The following is a 19,739-nucleotide window of genomic DNA, read 5'->3' on the forward strand; positions in this document are numbered from 1 at the left end:
CCCACGCCTTAGGGAGCCCAGATGCTGGGTGGAAAATTCCAGATGTGGAGATGCCGGCGTTGGACTGGGGTAAACACAGTAAGAAGTTTAACAACACCAGGTTAAAGTCCAACAGGTTTATTTGGTAGCAAAAGCCACACAAGCTTTCAGAGCTCTAAGCCCCTTCTTCAGGTGAGTGTGGCTTTTGTGTGGCTTTTGCTACCAAATAAACCTGTTGGACTTTAACCTGGTGTTGTTAAACTTCTTCCTGGAAAATTCCAGTCAGCGTCTGACAGTAGGCCTTTAAGTGACCCTTCACTGGTGAGCCACCACCTGTGGGTGCATAGTCCTGTCGCCACCCCCATCCTTTCTCTGGAAAATGAGCAGCGGAAGGGATGGTACCAGAAGAACCAGCCAATGGTGCGAATTCCCGCACCAGCCTGCAGATGTTCCCCAGCATTGAGAATGGGATCAACCTCAAGCTCCCACAATGAATTAGGAGGTTCATTACCAACATCAGTTAGGCTGGCTTCTGACTAAGGTTCCTGTTAGACTCCTATTCATAGACTACAGCTCAGCCTTTAACACCATTATTCATACGAGGCTCACCTCCAAACTTCGTGGCCTGGGGCTCGACTCCTCCCTCTGAAACTGGATCCTGGACTTCCTAACCCACAGACTGCAGTCAGTAAGGATAGGCAACAACACTTCCTCCATGATCACCCTCAACACCAGTGCTCCGCAAGGCTGTGTCCTCAGCCCCTTACTGTACTCCTTATACATCTCTGACTGTATGGCCAATTCCCCCTCCAACTTGATTTTCAAGTTTGCTGATGACACCACCGTGTGGGTCGGACCTCAAACAATGACGAGACATAGTACAGGAAAGAGATAGAGAATCTGGTGCGGCGTCAATAATCTCTCCCTCAATGTCAACAAAACAAAGGAGACCATCATCGACTTCAGGAAACATAGTGGTGAGCATGCCCCTGTCTACCTCAATGGAGACAAAGTAGAAATGATCTAGAGCTTCAAGTTTTTAGGTGTCCAGATTACCAACAACCTGTCCTGGTCCCTCCTTGCCAACGCTATAGTTAAGAAAGCCCACCAATGCCTCTACTTTCTCAGGAGGCTAAGGAAATTTGACATGTCAGCTACAACTCTCATCAACTTTTACAGGTGCACCATAGAAAGCATTCTTTCTGGTTGTATCAAAGCTTGACATAGCTCCTGCTCTGTCCAAGGCCGCAAGAAACTACAAAGAGCCGTGAATAAAGCCCAATCCATCATTCAAACCATGCTCCCATCCACTGACACTGTCTACCCTTTCCGCTGCCTCGGAAAAGCAGCCAGCATAATCAAGGACCCCACGCACTCCGGATCTACTTTCTTCCACCTTCTTTCGTCGGGAAAAAGTCTGAGATCACGTACCAACTGACTCAAGAACAGCTTGTTCCTTGCTGCCATCAAACTTTTGAATGGACCTACCTCGCATTGATTTGATCCTTCTCTACACCCTAGCTACAACTGTAACACTATATTCTGCACTCTCTCCTTTCCTTCTCTATGTACGGTATGCTTTGTCTGTATAGGGTACAAGAAACAATACTTTTCACTGTATGCTAATACATGTGACAATAATAAATCAAATCAAATCAAATTAGTTAAAAAAAAAGCCCCATTGTTATGCAGGGGAAGTCTGGTGACTTCAAAGTTATCCAGTACTTGACTCTGATATTGAAAGATCACAAGATTTCATGATTCTTGTGTGAAAACTAGAAAAAGATAGATGCAGATATTTTCTAAATGGTGAACAGTTGGGAACAGTGGCGGTCCAAAAAGATTATGACCCAGACTTTACAAGTTATAAAGTCAATTCCAAGGCCTGCAAACCCGACCCTAAGGAACACAAGTTAGATTTTAGTTTCTGCTAACGCAACCCCTCCACCCTCTGGAAAAAGTGCAGAGGCTACCGAGCGCAGAAGTGGGCTGCGTGAAAGGCCTGCCTCTGTGCTCCAGCATTGTGTTGAAATAAATTCTTGAAAGAATAACACAAACATGAATTAGGAGCAGGAGTAGGCCACTTGGGCCCTTGATCTTTCTCTGCCATTCATGAAGATCTTCCTGGTCCGATTGTAACCTCAACCCCACTTTCCTGCCTACCCCTGATAACACTTCACCTCTTTATTAATCAAGTATCTATCTAGCTTTGCTTTAAAACTAACCAAACACTCTGCTTCCACTGTCTTTTGAGGAAGTGAGTTCCAAATACTCACGACCCTCTGAGAGAAAAAAAATTCTCCTCACCTCTGTCTTAAATGAGCGGCTTCTTATTTTCAAACAATGACCCTTGGTTCTAGATTCTCCCACAAGAGGAAACATTAAGACCCCTCAGAATCTTAAATGTTTTGATCAAGTTGCTTCTTACTCTTCTAAATGCCAATGGATACAAGCCTAACTTGTCCAACTAAACAAAAATCATCCCTCCAGCCCTCCATATTTCTAACTCCCTATATACCCCATCCATGCCAAACAATACCATTTCATGCCCCCTACCTATGCCCCTCTACCCACGCCCCCACATCCAATGGCCATTTATAACCACTATGCCAACTTATTGCCAACCCATGCATGTCACCCACCACCCTTTGCCCATACCCCTCCCTGCCAACTCACTTAGTTTCCTTTCACAGCTCTTGAATGTTTTGACAGTTCCTTGAAAGCTGGACAATTCCTTGACAGTTCCAATGGTTATGTGCAAAACAAGAATCATACCAATGTTCACTTTGACAATCGAAAGGAGTCCCGGGTCCATATCCAGAGGGATACCTTGGCATCCAAACGAAGCTGCCAAGCTCAGACCTCCCCCTACCTGTTCTAATTTGCGCACTTTGGGTAGGATTTTATGGCCTTGCCCGGGCAAGACCGGAAATTCCCGCCTGCTGTCAACAGAGATTTCCGTTGTCGGACCCTTGCCCGCTTCAATTCCATGGCGGGCGAGGTGGTAGAGTTCCAGTGTTTATGTTTCACATTCCTTTCCTTCTAAAATCCCACTTCAGTGGAGGCAGCTGGTGATTCAAATGCCCAGCTGTGTCTATAAAGTGAGCTTGCACGAAGTCCAGCCCAACTTCAGTCCCGACTCGGCAAAAAAAGTCTCATGCCACATTCGTGGACGAAACTTAGGATCCCTTCCATCATGGCGCAACTATGGGCCTGTGAATCCTTGTATATAGTCCGCTGAAATGTTGTAGTCAAGTACAAAAAAGAATCAAATAGCTAATGGAATGTTATGTACTGGGCCTGAATATAATGGAAAGGAGGTTTTTCTAAAGCTGTACAAAACCCTTGTTAGACCACACCTGGAGTCCAGTGTACAACTGTGGACACTGCTCCTTAGAAAGGATATATTGCTCTTCGTGTGGAGCACAGATTCATCAGAATGTTACCATGGCTGAAAGTGTTAGATTATGAGGAGATTACATAAAATGGGCTTGTATTTCTTGGAATTTAGAAGGCTAAGGAGTGGCTTTTAGAACTTTGAAAGTAGATAAAGAGGTTTCTTTTTCATTGGTGGGGGAGTCTAGGACAAGGAGATAAAATCAGAGCTGAACAATTCAAGAAAGGGGTAGAAAGCACTTCATGTTTTAAATGATTGAATTGTGGAGCTCTCTCCCCAAAATTACGCAAGATTCTAGTTTAATTAATAATCTTAAATCTGAGTGTTATGGACAGCATGACAGAGAACTGCTGATATCCCTGTTCCCTCATCAACTGTTCTCAATTGGTGCGTTTTTGAGAGGAAGACATGTGTTTTGTTAACCCCTGAGTGTGTGAACAATTTGAACAATCAGCAGCAAGCTTTTGGGGGGTTTGAGCAAAGAAAGATTGTTTATTTACATGCTCACCCCGAAGTCTAACTCCACAGCATTCACTCACACAGTCAGACACACGAACACAATAAAATTACTGTGAAGGAGAATAGTGCACTTTTGTGGGTCATAAGCGAAAAGAATCATTCATAATCCACATGATTGCCTTGTTCAGAAAAACACATGTGGGCCTGATGAACAAAGAACAAAGAAAATTACAGCACAGGAACAGGCCCTTCGACCCTCCAAGCCTGCACCGACCATGCTGCTCGACTTAACTAAAACCCCCTACCCTTCCAGAGACCATATCCCTCTATTCCCATCCTATTCATGTATTTGTCAAGACGCTCCTTAAAAGTCACTACCATATCCACTTCCACTACCTCCCCCGGCAACGAGTTCCAGGCACCCACTACTCTCTGTGTAAAAAATCTGCCTCGTACATCTCCTTTAAACCGTGCCCCTCATACCTTAAACCTATGCCCCCTAGTAATTGACTCTTGAACCCTGGGAAAAACATTCTGACTATTCACTTTGTCCATGCCTCTCATAATCTTGTAGACTTCTATTAGGTCTCCCCTCAACCTCTGTCGCTCCAGTGAGAACAAACCAAGTTTCTCCAACCTCTCCTCATAGCTACTGCCCTCCTTACCAGGCAACTTCCTGGTAAATCTTTCCTGTACCCTCTCCAAAGCCTCCACATCCTTCTGGTAGTGTGCTAACCAGAATTGAACACTATATTCCAAGTACGGCCTAACTAAGGTTCTATAAAGCTGCAACATGACTTGCCAATTTTTAAACTCAATACCCCGGCCGATGAAGGCAAGCATGCCATATGCCTTCTTGACTACCTTCTCCACCTGCATTGCCACTTTCAGTGACCTGTATACCTGTACACCCAGATCCCTTTGCCTATCAATACTCTTAAGGGTTCTGCCATTTACTGTATAATTCCTATCTGTATTAGACCTTCCAAAATGCATTACACCACATTTGTCCAGATTAAACTCCATCTACCATCTCTCAGCCCAAGTCTCCAACTGATCTATATCCTGCTGTATCCTCTGATGGTTCTCATTGCTATCCGCAAATCCACCATCCTTTGTGTCGCCTGCAAACTTACTAATCAATCCAGTTACATTTTCCTCCAAATCATTTATATATATTACAAACAGCAAAGGTCCCAGGACTGATCCCTGAGGAACACCACTTGTCACAGCCCTCCATTCAGAAACGCATCCTTCCACTGCTACCCTCTGTCTTCTTTGACCGAGTAAGAAGTTTAACAACACCAGGTTAAAGTCCAACAGGTTTATTTGGTAGCAAAAGCCACAAGCTTTCGGAGCCTTCTTTGACCGAGCCAGTTTTGAAGAAAATGCCTTCACTTCTGAAGGTCGGTTAAGGTGAATTCAACAACCAAAGTTGTTTCAGAATTCTTTCGAAGGGATGGACATTCTGCAGGTCACAAAGTTAGTTGCTTGTAGTATTCTGACCAGGAGGCCAATGTTTCTGTATTGGTGGATCCGAAAAACAAACAGGCTTGAACATCTGGTGATGTTACAACCTTTGGTCTTTTAAGGCAAAGGTGTCACTTCCTTATCTGTTGCTGTGACTTTCTACAGAAACACAAAGGGACAGGCATGATTGCCTTATCACGTGACTCCTCACAATTTCAGTTCCTTTTCTAAACATGGTGGTGGCCTTAGGTTGATTAGCCACGTCCTGCTTTATTGTTTGGTGACATCCATCCTCAGCAGGTCAAACAATCACCTCCTTTTGTTTTGGGAGAAACTTTCAATTCAGGAATATCCCCCAATGAATTCAGGGTGGGTGCAGTTGATAACTCTTAGCCCAGAATGTTTGTCCATGTGAGGCAGTGAGATCTTTTTTGACAAGTCAGGTCATTTGACCCTCAACCATCTTTGCAGTACTTCAGAGGGTACGGGTGAAACTGCTGCGGCACTGGGGATGTGGGTGGAGGGGAGGGGGTTGTTGGGGGCTACTGTTGGTGGATGACTTCTGGACCTGTGCGAGTGCTGGTGGGTGGGATGGAGGGGTGAGGGGGTTGTGCTGTTGCTGCTAGTGAACTTGTGTGAGTGCCTGGGAAGGTGGGGGTCTGCTGCCATCCCTGAGCAAGCAGCGGGTGGGGGTGGCCAGCCTATCAGAGTAAGGAGATGCTGACAGACACATGGGAGCGGGCTAACATGAGGTGCCTACTGAGCATGTGCAACAATTAAAGATCCAAAATATGAAAAAAACAGCGATCCAGCAGCACTTATCCTGGGACACAGGATAACGGTCTTTAATGGGGCAGTCCAGTAAAATCCGAGATGGCTGGGTGGCTGGAATTGGGATCGAGATCAGCGTTGGTCCTATTGATTGATGGAATAAGCTCGAGAAGTTGAATAGCCCCTCAGATTCCTATGTTCTAATGTCAGATCACAAAGCAAATGCTCTTTGGTATCAAATTACATTCAAAAACATCAAATGCCCAATCTAGTCACAGGAAGCTTTGATACAGTGATCTTTCAGGGGAGCTTTCCATTCTGAGTAATTCTGGCTCTGGGACGCTGCAGCATGACAGAACTAAAGCACCATCTCCCCTTTTGCAAACCCAAATAACACAGGGGATAACTTTCAACTAACTGCTGCAAAGTAGAACAGAGGGTGGATTTTACAGACCTTTCCCCTCAGTGGGATTTTATAGTCCCACCAAAGTCCTTCTAGACAATGTGCAGCACAGTTATTCCCTGCCACAAAACACTAGGCTATCTCGCTGGTGGAAGTATGAGAATTGAACCAAATTGCAATGTCCACATGGATGCAACATACAATTCTTCTCAAACCCAACTTTCTTCTTCATCAGAAGAAGAGAGAACGGGAGGAGACAGGAGGGAGTGCCCAAATCGGAGACATAAGTGTTCGAAGAGAGGGCTGATCAGCTCGCAGGTGTGGAGTAGGAGAGGGTTGTTGGTGATTGAGAGCTTGGACTTGGGCATCCACCCAGTAAGGATCCATATGGTATAGAAACCTGAGAATCAAATGTGCCTCCATGTTGGAGACAGCTCATACTGGCACTTACATTCTCCTCTCTCACTTACAGGTACCACCAGGAAGGGGCCGAGGCCTGAGGAGGAGGACTCCCTCTCCTAGGTCTCAGCACCACCCACAGCCCAGAGAGGAGCTGGCAGAGAGGAGGAGACATGCTCATCTGTAGAGCATTCACAGCAGACACCTTCCACTGCTCCAGGGCCACACATTGCGATGGGTATGTTCTAGCTTGGGAAGGGCCTCATAATCTGGTGGTCGCTGCACGGACATGTGTCTACAGCAGGAGGAGTCAGGGTCAGCCCAGCTCCCCGACATTTGGAGGAATGCTGGGAAAGAGGCATCTGTGAGGTCCGAGTCCGACGAAGGGACTCTGGTATCGACCTTCCAACTCATGGTGAAGAGTCAGCAAGAGGCTGAGTAACATCAGGCAGAGCTGTTAGAGGCCCTCAATAGCACAGCCCGCGAGTCAGAGGAGTCCATCTGCCTAACCTCTGATACAGTGGTGCCCACATGTGCACACATCTAAGTCACCATGGGGAGGGTGGCAGATGCCATGGCAAACCTAGTCCAGTAGAACGTTTAGTTTCAGTCGGAGATGTGCACAGTCCTGCACTCCATTGTTGTAGCCATGGGTGAGTTTTTGCAGTGCCAACGGTGGTTGGAGATGAGACACCTCGACTCCTTCTCAAGCAGTTATGTTGGGGCCCTCGGTCACCCTCGGGAGAAGGAGTGGCAGCCGGTCACCCCTGGATCATCCACTCAGGACCGCAGAGGTTGCCTGCGTCCTATGATTCCCCTTTGCCTGTCACCCCTTCAACTTTAACCTTTGTCACTTCCGAGGGAACAACTGGCCTACACAATGATAGTGACTCTCCAGAGGATGACTGCCAAAATCGTCCAAGGCAACAGAGTAGCCATATGCAATCTCACCATTGTGCACGCTGAACTTTCGTCCATCAAACCCATATCCCAGGTCCCTAGCATTGTCGATGCATTCTTTCTCGGGTTCCCTTTTGGTTTCCAGCTGAGATGACCTACATGTCCACCCACCCACTCACCCAACTCCCATGCAGCATCTGTGCCCTCCCAACACAAGGCTCCGCTGACTTTTGATTTGACCAGCATGTTGTTTATTAGCTTTTTTTCTGCACTCTCCAACCATTTCCCTCCCCCCCAGTTACCACGCACTTTTCCCCATCACTACTGAACCCTACCCCCAGCATCACCTTCGATCGAAGCAAGTGGTCCCTGGAAGAAGGTCTGAAGCTTGAGCAAGATTGTTGCCTGGAGAACACCCACCTCTGGCAGATACTTTGCAGAGGAACCACATGGATGAGGTGCCGTCTACCCTGCGCCATATGTGGTTCTCCAGGGTCTGATAGCTGGAGGCCACCATCTTTTTCTTGTCGGGTATGAGCTGACCAAGGTCCTTAAGGTAAATCCAGACTTTTGCACGCCACCTTGGTCCTGACCAAATCCCTGGTTGTAAAAAACAGGCAAATTGATTGAGGTTACACAGTGCATCGTATTCCTGAGGGAACCAAGCAAGATCTGCACACCGGAAGTGGGACTTCAACCAAAAAAGCATCTTCTGTCAGAAATAAACTCCAGAGTATGTTGAATGAAAGCTCACCCCTGATTCTATTGAGAAATTATCAATAAAAGTATGAGTAAAAGTAATCTGTTGGAATCCAAGTCCCAGTGTACAGAGAGTAATTTACATTTCCATTTCAGAATAATGGCTACAACTGGAATTAGAATGTGAATGAAATTTATTTCCATATTTAAATTGCCTTATTAATTGTGCACAGTGCATGAGGCAAAAATGGAATCTACGCACAAGTTTATAGCATTGTATCTGAGTCTGTGAAGACAGAAGGAAACATTTCACCCAGCATCTGTTGTACAGCCCAAACATAAATCCCACCCCTTAAAAGGACGGTTGGAAAATAAAAAGCAGTAGATCTATGAAGTATGATTTTTTAGTTCCCCTGATGTCTCCACAGCAACATAGAAAATTTCTGATTTGACCCTTGGTCTGTGTTGAGTTAGTTCTCCGATGGGAAAAGTGACTCCTTTTTCCCCTGGGCTCAGAAGGGGAAAATTAACCAGAGCTACTTTGCTGAATCACCATGTACGGTGATTCTTTCTTGAGGTGTGTATGTTGGGTGATGGCAGAATTACCTCTAACTATGTTGTCTTTATGGTCGAATAGTCATCCAATATTCACCAACAAGACATGAATGGAGACTTGGGTGAACTGCCAAAGGTTGCCAGGTGCCCGTGGAACTGTATCCTGACTAGATCTCTATCTCATCAGGAAAAGAAGGAAAAGGAGCAAAAGGGAAAGGGAAATAAAACTTATCTGTTTGATTTGATTTGATTTATTATTGTCACATGTATTAGTATCCAGTGAAAAATATTGTTTCTTGTGCACTATACAGACAAAGCATTCCATACATAGAGAAGGAAAGGAGAGGGTGCAGAATGTAGTGTTACAGTCATAGCTAGGGTGTAGAGAAAGATCGACTTAATGTGAGGTAGGTCCATTCAAAAGTCTGATGGCAGCAGGGAAGAAGCTGCTCTTGAGTCAGTTGGTATGTGTCCTCAGACTTTTGTATCTTTTTCCCAATGGAAGAAGTGGAAGAGAGAATGTCCAGGGTGCGTGGGGTCCTTAATTATGCTGGCTGCTTTTCTGAGGCAGCGGGAAGTGTAGACAGACAATGGATGGGAGGCTGGTTTGAGTGATGGACTGGGCTTTGTTCACAACCCTTTGTTGTTTCTTGCGGTCTTGGGCAGAGCAGGAGCCAATCCAAGCTGTGATACAATCAAAAAGAATGCTTTCTATCGCGCATCTGTAAAAGTTGGTGAGAGTCGTAGCTGACATACCAGTCTTCTGAGAAAGTAGAGGCATTGGTGGGCTTTCTTAACTATAATGTCGGCATGGGGGCCCCAAGACAGGTTATTGGTAATCTGGATACTTAAAAACTTGAAGCTCTCAACCATTTCCACTTTGTCCCCATTGACGTAGACAGGGGCATGTTCTCCTTCACGCTTCCTGAATTGATGACAATCTCCTTCGTTTTGTTGACATTGAGGGAGAGATTATTGTTGCAGCATCAGTTCACCAGATTCTCTATCTCTTTCCTGTACTCCGTCTCATCATTGCTTGAGTGACCCTGTCTTGTATTTAAAGTGTTTTTGTTCCTATTTTTTGTTGAATTGTTACATGGTGCATGTAATTATGTCCAAGGAATTAACCTTAAGGTACTATGACAAAGGGTACACAATAAGGCCACTGCTTCAATGGGTTTGGAAAAGAGGGTTAATTTACTCTACAAGGAATAATCACAGGAAAGCTTGCATGGTGGGAGTTAATCAAATACACTTGTTCAGACATTTATAGCATCAATTGGTTAAGATGTGTAGAATTGTAGTGAAAACACATTCAACTTTGAGCTTGCTGAAGTGGGAGGTGCCAGTACTGAGAAACATGTTAGGCACAAGCTGAAGTTTCTTGGCACTTACCGCCAGTGGGATCTTCTGGTCCCGCTGATGGCAACTCCCTGCAGTGGCTTCCCTGGCAGCGGAGGGTGCAAGCCATGAAAAAAGCCACTGACATCGGCAACACCAGGAGATCCCACCACAGGCCAATGGCTCCACTGCCACAAAACACACCGTGCGGAAGGAGGGGGTGGAAAATCCCACCCACAGTGTTACCAGGTCTGGTATGACCAGTAAGTAGTCTCACAACACCAGGTTAAAGTCCAACAGGTTTATTTGGTAGCACGAGCTTTCAGGGCGTTGCCCCTTCACCAGGTGAGTTCACAAAAAGGGCATATATAAACACAAACTCAATTACACGAAAATGGTTGGAATGTGAGCCTTAACAGGTAATCAAGTCTTTACAGATACAGACAATGTGAGTGGAGAGAGGGTTAAGCACAGGTTGAAGAGATGTGTATTGTCTCCAGCCAGGACAGTTAGTGAGATTTTTAAAACCTAGGCAAGGCATGGGGGTTACAGATAGTGTGACATGAACCAAGATCCCGGTTGAGGCCATCCTCATGTGTGCGGAACTTGGCTATCAGTCTCTGCTCAGCGATTCTGCGTTGTCGTGTGTCGTGAAGGTCGCCTTGGAGAACGCTTACTCGAAGATCAGAGGCTGAATGCCCTTGACTGCTGAAGTGTTCCCCAACAGGAAGGAAACACTCCTGACTGGTGATTGTTGAGCAGTCTCCATTCATCCGTTGTCGTAGCGTCTGCATAGTCTCGCCAATGTACCATGCCTCGGGACATCCTTTCCTGCAGCGTATCAGGTAGACAACATTGGCCGAGTCACAAGAGTATGTACCGTGTATCTGGTAGATGGTGTTCTCACGTGAGATGATGGCATCCGTGTCGATGATCCGGCACGTCTTGCAGAGATTGCTATGGCAGGGTTGTGTGGTGCCGTGGTCACTGTTCTCCTGAAGGCTGGGTAGTTTGCTGTGTACAATTGTCTGTTTGAGGTTGTGCGGTTGTTTGAAGGCAAGTATTGGAGGTGTGGGGACGGCCTTGGCGAGATGTTCGTCTTCATCAATGACATGTTGAAGGCTCCGAAGAAGATGTCGTAACTTCTCCTCTCCAGGGAAGTACTGCACGATGAAGGGTATTCTGTCCGCCGTATCCCATGTTTGTCTTCTGAGGAGGTCTGTGCGGTTTTTTACTGTGGCACGTTGGAACTGTCGATCGATGAGTTGAGTGCCATATCCTGTTCTTACGAGCGCATCTTTCAGCATCTGTAGGTGTCTGTTGCGATCCTCCTCATCTGAGCAGATCCTGTGTATACGGAGGACTTGTCCGTAGGGGATGGCTTCTTTAACGTGTTTAGGGTGGAAGCTGTAGGAAGCTGGATGGAGCATCGTGAGGTTATCCGTGGGCTTGCGGTACAATGAAGTGCTGAGGTGGCTGTCCTTGATGGAGATGTGTGTGTCCAAGAATACAACCGATTCTGGTTGAACAAGGACAGGAATGGTTGTTGGAAGTTCCGGGGTATAGATGTTTCAGTAAGTGTAGGGTAGCTGGTAAAAGAGGTGGAGGAGTGGCACTGTTAATCAAGGAGAGTGTAACGGCTGCAGAAAGGCATTTTGAAGGGGATCTGCCTACAGAGGTAATATGGGCTGAGGTTAGGAATAGGAAAGGAGCGGTCACGTTGTTAGGAGTTTACTATAGGCCCCCAAATAGTAATAGAGATGTGGAGCAAGAAATTGCTAAGCAGATTATGGATAGGTGTGGAGGTCACAGGGTAGTTGTCATGGGAGACTTTAACCTTCCAAATATTGATTGGAACCTTTATAGGTCGAATAGTTCGGATGGGGCAGTTTTTGTGCAGTGTGTGCAGGAGGGGTTCCTGACACAATATGTGGATAAGCCGACAAGAGGTGGGGCCACATTGGATTTGGTAATGGGAAATGAACCGGGCCAAGTGTTGGATTTAGTTGTGGGAGAGCACTTTGGAGATAGTGACCACAATTCAGTGTCTTTTGTTATTGCAATGGAGAGGGAGAGAGCCATACGGCAGGGCATAGTTTACAATTGGGGGAGAGGTAATTATGATGCAATCAGGCGGGAATTAGGAAGCATAGGTTGGGAACAAAAATTGTCAGGCAAAGGCACTAATGATAAGTGGAACTTTTTCAAGGAACAAATACTGCGTGTCCTTGATAGGTATGTCCCTGCCAGGCAGAGAGGAAATGGCCGAGTGAGGGAACCATGGTTCACAAAAGAGATGGAATGTCTTGTCAAGAGGAAGAAGGAAGCGTATGTTAGGTTGAGAAAACAAGGTTCAGTTGGCTCGATGGAGGGTTACAAGTTAGCAAGAAATGAGCTGAAAAAGGGGCTTAGGAGAGCAAGGAGGGGGCATGAGAAGTCCTTGGCAGGTCGGATCAAGGAAAACCCCAAGGCTTTTTACTCTTATGTGAGGAATAAAAGAATGACCAGGGTGAGGTTGGGGCCGGTCAAGGACGGTGGTGGGAATTTGTGCATGGAGTCAGAAGAGATAGGAGAGGTGATGAATGAATACTTTTCTTCGGTGTTCACCAAGGAGAGGGGCCATGTTTTTGAGGAAGAGAGGGTGTCACAGGCTGATAGGCTGGAGGAAGTAGATGTTCGGAGGGAAGATGTACTAGCAATTTTGAATAAACTGAAAGTTGATAAGTCCCCTGGGCCTGATGAAATATATCCTAGGATTCTTTGGGAGGCAAGGGATGAAATAGCAGAGCCTTTGGCTTTGACCTTTGGGTCCTCGCTGTCCACGGGGGTGGTGCCAGAGGACTGGAGAGTGGCAAATGTTGTTCCTCTGTTTAAGAAAGGGAATAGAAATGACTCTGGTAATTATAGGCCGGTTAGTCTTACTTCGGTGGTCGGTAAGTTGATGGAAAAGGTCCTTAGGGATAGGATTTATGACCATTTAGAAAGATGCAGATTAATCCGGGATAGTCAGCACGGATTTGTGAAGGGCAAGTCTTGCCTCACAAATTTGATTGAATTTTTTGAGGAGGTAACTAAGTGTGTAGATGAAGGTAGGGCAGTTGATGTCATATACATGGATTTTAGTAAGGCGTTTGATAAAGTCCCCCACGGTCGGCTTATGAAGAAAGTAAGGATGTGTGGGATAGAGGGAAGTTTGGCCGATTGGATAGGTAACTGGCTATCTAACAGAAGACAGAGGGTGGTGGTGGATGGAAAATTTTCGGACTGGAAACCGGTTACCAGCGGAGTGCCACAGGGATCAGTGCTTGGTCCTCTGCTATTTGTCATTTTTATAAATGACTTGGAGGAGGGGGCAGAAGGGTGGATCAGTAAATTTGCTGATGACACCAAGATTGGTGGAGTAGTGGATGAGGTGGAGGGCTGTTGTAGGCTGCAAAGAGATATAGATAGGATGCAGAGCTGGGCTGAAAAATGGCAAATGGAGTTTAACCCTGACAAATGCGAGGTGATTCATTTTGGTAGGACAAATTTAAATGTGGATTACAGGGTCAAAGGTAGGGTTCTGAAGAATGTGGAGGAACAGAGAGATCTTGGGGTTCATATCCATAGATCTCTGAAGGTTGCCACTCAAGTGGATAGAGCTGTGAAGAAGGCCTATAGTGTGTTGGCATTCATTAACAGGGGGTTGGAGTTTAAGAGCCGTGGGGTTATGCTGCAACTGTACAGGACCTTGGTGAGACCGCATTTGGAATATTGTGTGCAGTTCTGGTCACCTCACTACAAGAAGGATGTGGAGACACTGGAAAGAGTGCAAAGGAGATTTACCAGGATGCTGCCTGGTTTGGAGGGTAGGTCTTATGAGGAAAGGTTGAGGGAACTTGGGCTTTTCTCTTTGGAGCGGAGGAGGTTGAGAGGAGACTTGATAGAGGTTTATAAGATGATGAGGGGGATAGATAGAGTGAACGTTCAAAGACTATTTCCTCGGGTGAATGGAACGGTAACTAGGGGGCATGACTATAGGGTTCATGATGGGAGATATAGGAAGGATGTCCAAGGTAGGTTTTTTACTCAGAGAGTGGTTGGGGTGTGGAATGGACTGCCTGCAGGGTTAGTGGAGTCAGAAACTTTAGGAACATTTAAGAAGCTATTGGATAGGCACATGGAGTACTTCAGGATGATAGGGAGGAAATAGCTTGATCTGGGTTTCAGACAAAGCTCGGCACAACATCATGGGCCGAAGGGCCTGTTCTGTGCTGTACTGTTCTATGTTCTATGTTCTAACTGTCCTGGCTGGAGACAATTCACACCTCTTTAACCTGTGCTTAACCCTCTCTCCACTCACATTGTCTGCATCTGTAAAGACTTGATTACCTGTTAAGACTCGCATTCCAACCATTACCTTGTAATTGAGTTTGTGTCTGTATATGCCCTGTTTGTGAACTGAACTCTTCACTCACCTGAGGAAGGAGCAACATTCCAACAGCTCGTGCTACCAAATAAACCTGTTGGACTTTAACCTGGTGTTGTGAGACTTCCTACTTTGCCCAACCCAGTCCAATGCTGGCAACTCCATATTAGGACTGGTATGATATATCTTAATCCCTCTGCACAACACAACAATATGCCTGAATCTTGAGCCTGGCTTTTTCCTCCGAGGATGGGAAACAGAAACAAAATTGGAACTACTTCCAAGTCCCGAACTCTCACCCCGTTTTTAGGCTGCAGGATCATGATATTGGACGAGTAATCCAAAGGCCGAGATTAATGATCCAGAGACCTAATTTTAGCTCTGTCCAGTGAATGGATTTTGTGTGAGTTAAAGTCAGGATCATAATCCCACCACAACAGCAGAGGAATTTAAATTCAATTAATGAAATAGTTTTGACATGTAAAATTTTATTATTAATCGCAACATTTAACCTTCCAATTGTTGCTGGTTCACAAATGTCCTTGAAGAATGCAAACCTGTTCTGGTTGATACATGACTCCAGACCCACAGCAATGTGGCCCATTCTTAACTGCCTTCTGAAATGGCCTAGCAAGACAGTCAGTTAGATTCATGAAGGCAGCTCACCACCATCTTCTCAAGGACAATTATATATTGGGTAATAAAGGCTGCTCTTGCTGGTGATGCCCACATACTGGGAATGAGCAAAAAGTAATAACATCCAAGTTCATTTGCATGAAGACATTTGTGTCCCCAAAAGCACAAAATCTTCTGTTTAGTTCCCAGTCCCTTAGCTTCTCCTGGGTCATGCATAATCCACAGCAACAAAGATTGGCATTTGGCTTCTGAGAATGTGAGCCTGGAATGAGATGAGACAAAGGATGTCCCTACATTTGATTTCCCTCTGCAACACTGAGCTTTTGTTCAGTGACTCCGGATCGAATGAGGACATACACTCCCCACAGCAATGTGGCAGAGATCGCCATCACTGTCACCCAAGAGGGTCTCATTAAGCCTTTCATTATCCACTTCTATTACAGTAATATGCAGCATCACATTTTCTGTAGAGGAAGAGCTATTAACAGGGAAGGTCCAGGTTGTCCTGAGCTTTTAGTATGATTAGAAATTCTCACATTCACATATTCTATTCAAACAATCAAAAAGAAGCATTTACATTTCTCACACCCCAAATATTAGAAATTTACACCAGTAAAGCATTTTGGAGGAGATACATTCTACAGAACATTTTGAAAGCTGCAAATTAAATTCAATCATTTGAATATGTAATTGTTCTAGTTATGGTCATTGGGCAGATTTTACGGCATTGCTCATCCCAAAGTTGTAAAATTCCACCCGAGGTCAACGGACCTTCCTATTGTCCACCCTTGCCCACTCCGATTCCTGGGGCAGATGAGATGGTAGAATTCCAGCAATTGTGTTCTAAATCTCTACAAAAGTACAGTATGCATTATATACAACAGTGTTTGCAGCTCTGACAAAAGATCCAAACTCGAAACGCTGACTCTGTTCTCCCTCCACAGATGCTGTCAGACCTGCTGAGATTTTCCAGCATTTTCTGTTTTTGTTTCACATTCCAGCATCCACAGTAATTTACTTTTACCTTAGTGTTCATAGCAAGATAGAACCAGTCGCAATTATTGTCCTAACTTAATCTAATCTACATATTATGATTGTTTAACAAGGTTAAAGACACTTGATTGTATAATACATTTTACCTCAGGCCCACAGTGTTCAATTATTTACACATGTAATGCCTTTTTTTCAACTTATTTTGTTTTACAGCTATTAAAATGCACAGCTTACTAAATTTAATTCAAAGGAATTATGTTTTACTTTGATATTACCTGATGTCATTGCACAGCACCTCAGTAATTGGAGCTTGGTATGGCTCCTGCTCTGCCCAAGACTGCAAGAAACTACAAAATCTCATGGATGTAGCCCAATTCATCATGTAAACCAGCCTCCCATCCATTGACTCTGTCTACACTTCCCACTGCCTCGGAAAAGCAGCCAGCATAATTAAAGACATCACGCACCCTGGACATTCTCTCTTCCATCTTCTTCCGTTGAGAAAAAGATACAAAAGTCTGAGGTCACATACCAACCGACTCAAGAACAGCTTCTTCCCTGCTGCCATCAGACTTTTGAATGGACCTACCTAGCACTAAGTTGACCTTTCTCTACACCCTAACTATGACTGTGATACTACATTCACGACTTTCCTTTCCTTCCCCATGAACGGTATGCTTTGTCTGTATAGCATGCTAGAAACAATACTTTTCACTATACATTAATGCCTGACAATAATAAATCAAATCAATTCCAAATCAAATCAAGGTCCCCTAGAGGTGAGGGGAGGGGGGAATAGGTAGGAAGGATCTTCCATTTCAGAGTAAGTAACATGGATCTGAAAGTCCCAAGCGATCATTTACTTTTTTTTGCAATAGTTAATGGTGACTTTAAGTAAAATAATATTAAAATAATGTAATGATACATTTAAGTCATGGCAATAACAATATCCAGTTGATTGGGTTATGTTAGGATTTGTCCAACTTTTCAGTCCATTTTCTCTTCACAGTAAGTTCTTCAGTTGGACATTTATCTTCGTAATTGCAATAGTTTATAATTCAGAGTGAAACATCCTGCTTTCTCATTCTTTCCTTCAAACATCTCTCGCCTCCAAAGTGATAATGGCACATGCTGGAGTCACTCAGTCAATCAGGCAGTGACTCTGGAGAGGTGCTAATCTTTCCTTAAAACAAACTGAGGAACAACTTATCCTCTAAATATCAACCGGGGAATCTGTCTGACTGGCTGCGTGTTTCCAGCACTTTCTTCTCTTTATTTTAGGTTTCCAATCTCTGCAGTGTTTTACTTTCTGTAACGCTCTCCTCTAGTTTGCAAACGCCAGACTTGGGTTTCGGCATGAGCCCATCTGCTGGCTTTCTCTGCTAATTGGCACTGCATTTGTGGGCGGCATGGTGGCACAGTGGTTAGCACTGCTGCCTCACATGCCAGGGACCCGGGTTCGATTCCTGGCTTGGGTCACTGTCTGTGTGGAGTTTGCATGTTCTCCCCGTGCCTGCGTGGACTTCCTCCGTGTGTTCCAGTTTCCTCCCACAGTTTGAAAGACGTGCTGGTTAGGTGTATTGACCTTAACAGGCGCCGGAGTGTGGCGACGCGGGGAATTTCACAGTAACTTCATTGTAGTGTTAATGTAAGCCTTACATGTGACTCAGAAATAAACTTTAACCTGCGCAAAAATGAAAAGCTTTTTTTTTCTTCTGTTGACCTGCTTGGATCACTCATTAAGCCAAGTTAAAGCAGAGGTACAAACCAGCAGAGAAACACAGCTGCTAATAAACTTAACTTGATATTTTGTGTTCTTGTTACATCCGGTATATGTTCAGAATCTGGAGCTAGAATCTGAGCCAAAGCTTCAAGTCGAGTCAGTGAAAATTCTCCTTGCTCGGTTATCTTGTGTAGCACTTCCACGAACAGCAATGGGCAAAACACATGGCTTGGGTGGCGAAAGTGGATTGTGTGCTGCCAGACTGTCTGTCTCCTGCTATTATTGCATCCTCCTGCTTTTAAATTTTAAATGTTTTAAATGCCCTTACCTTAAATTAATCTTCTCTCCCAGCCATCACAAAAACAAATCACTGGAAGCATACGGAGAATGCATATGGGGAAAATCAGTGAAATCAATGGATACATCAGTACAACACAATTTTAATATGGAGGGCAGTTTAAAATGAGTGTAATTAAAAGCATTATGGAAAGAATTTGGCTGCCGCACTAGTCAAGTAGTTAGCACTGCTGCCTCACAGTTCCAGGGACCCGGCTCCAATTCCGGCTTTGGGTGAATGTCTGTGTGGAGTTTCTCCCCATATTTGCGTGGGTTTCCTCCGGGCGCCCTGGTTTCCTCCCACACTCCAAAGATATGCAGGTTAGGTGGATTGGCCATGCTAAATTTCCCCTTATTGTCCCAAGATGTGTAGGTTAGGGGAATTGGCGGGATAAATACATGGGGGTGCGGGCATAGGACAAGCGGTGGGCCTGAGTCAGTGCAGACTGGATGGGCCAAAGGGCATCCTTCTGCACCATAGGGAAGCTATGTTTCTAGATGGGAGTGGACTCTAGATATTGGTGGCAAAGAGGGCAGACCATTTTGAGGCCCATGCTTCGTTCACATTGAACCAGTGAACTGCGGGTACCAATGGGCAGCTGGATGCAGCAAGGTAAGTAAGACCTGGGGTTTGGGGTGAGGGTCGTGAATGCTGGGGGCTGGGGATGGGGTGGGGGGGGGAGATAGTGGGATGCAGGGGAGGTTGTGGAAACCCATGATGGCACTTTCCCAGGGCCTCTTCGGGACTGAGAGCGACACTCCTGCTCCGTTGGCACTCCCAAAAATAATCAAACACTTACCTCTTCGCATTGTCACCAGAGGGACTGGTGAGAGAGTACAAGGCTCAAGTCCCAGTCAGTTCTGTCCCAAAATGATACTCGCAATCCTACGCAGGTAAAATTTACCTTTAGCTGGCAATTTGTGGGACCTTTTTTTTCCAAATATATATTTTAAAATTTGTTAAGCTACTTTACATAACAGTCCAAATTTAACATCATATATAAGATGACATTTCTTTCCTTACAGTATATGGCATTCTGAGGTGCTTGGCTACACTTACAATGACAGCAATTTACAACAATCATTTCATGCTAAACATCCGGCCTCAGGGGTTTCTCAAAGTTTGCAGCACCTTGATATCCTATGGACCTGTTCCTCATTGAGCCTTTGCATTGGCTGCCCCAGGATTTAGTGCGTCCCTCAGCATGTAGTCCTGGACCTGAGAGGTGCCAGTCTGCGAGACTTGGTCCAGCTCTTTGCACTGCCAGAC

Source organism: Mustelus asterias, chromosome 20, assembly GCF_964213995.1.
Source record: "Mustelus asterias chromosome 20, sMusAst1.hap1.1, whole genome shotgun sequence".
In the NCBI taxonomy this organism is placed as follows: domain Eukaryota; kingdom Metazoa; phylum Chordata; class Chondrichthyes; order Carcharhiniformes; family Triakidae; genus Mustelus; species Mustelus asterias.